This window comes from Apaloderma vittatum, unplaced genomic scaffold, assembly GCF_000703405.1.
Source record: "Apaloderma vittatum isolate BGI_N311 unplaced genomic scaffold, ASM70340v1 scaffold29318, whole genome shotgun sequence".
NCBI classification, from domain to species: Eukaryota; Metazoa; Chordata; class Aves; order Trogoniformes; family Trogonidae; genus Apaloderma; species Apaloderma vittatum.
Window position 1 is genome coordinate 9,030 of NW_009731720.1, and position 366 is coordinate 9,395.

Here is a 366-nt window from a genome sequence, read left to right on the forward strand (position 1 = left end):
AAATCTCAATGGCCACCCTTGCCACGGGGATGCTGTACGAGGTGAAGGGGTGAAGGCACGCGTGAGGCTCAGGATGGCTCCTCTACGAGGCTTTGCCCCCCTCTAAAGGAGCAGGGAAGGGGCCAACCACCCCTTGGTGGTGGGATACAGACCTGCCGGTGTCCCCCCGCACTGCTGGGCCATCTGCTCAGCCCCGCGTCATTTCATAACGCCGCAGGCTGGCCTCACCCGACCTGATTAGCACATCGTTAATTCAAGGTTCACTGCTGCAAATAGAAAACTATTGAAAAGCACAGGGTGGATTCACCTTACGATGAGAGAGAAGTGCTCCCTCGGCAGCAGCCAGATTCCCTCCCTCAGGAGCGG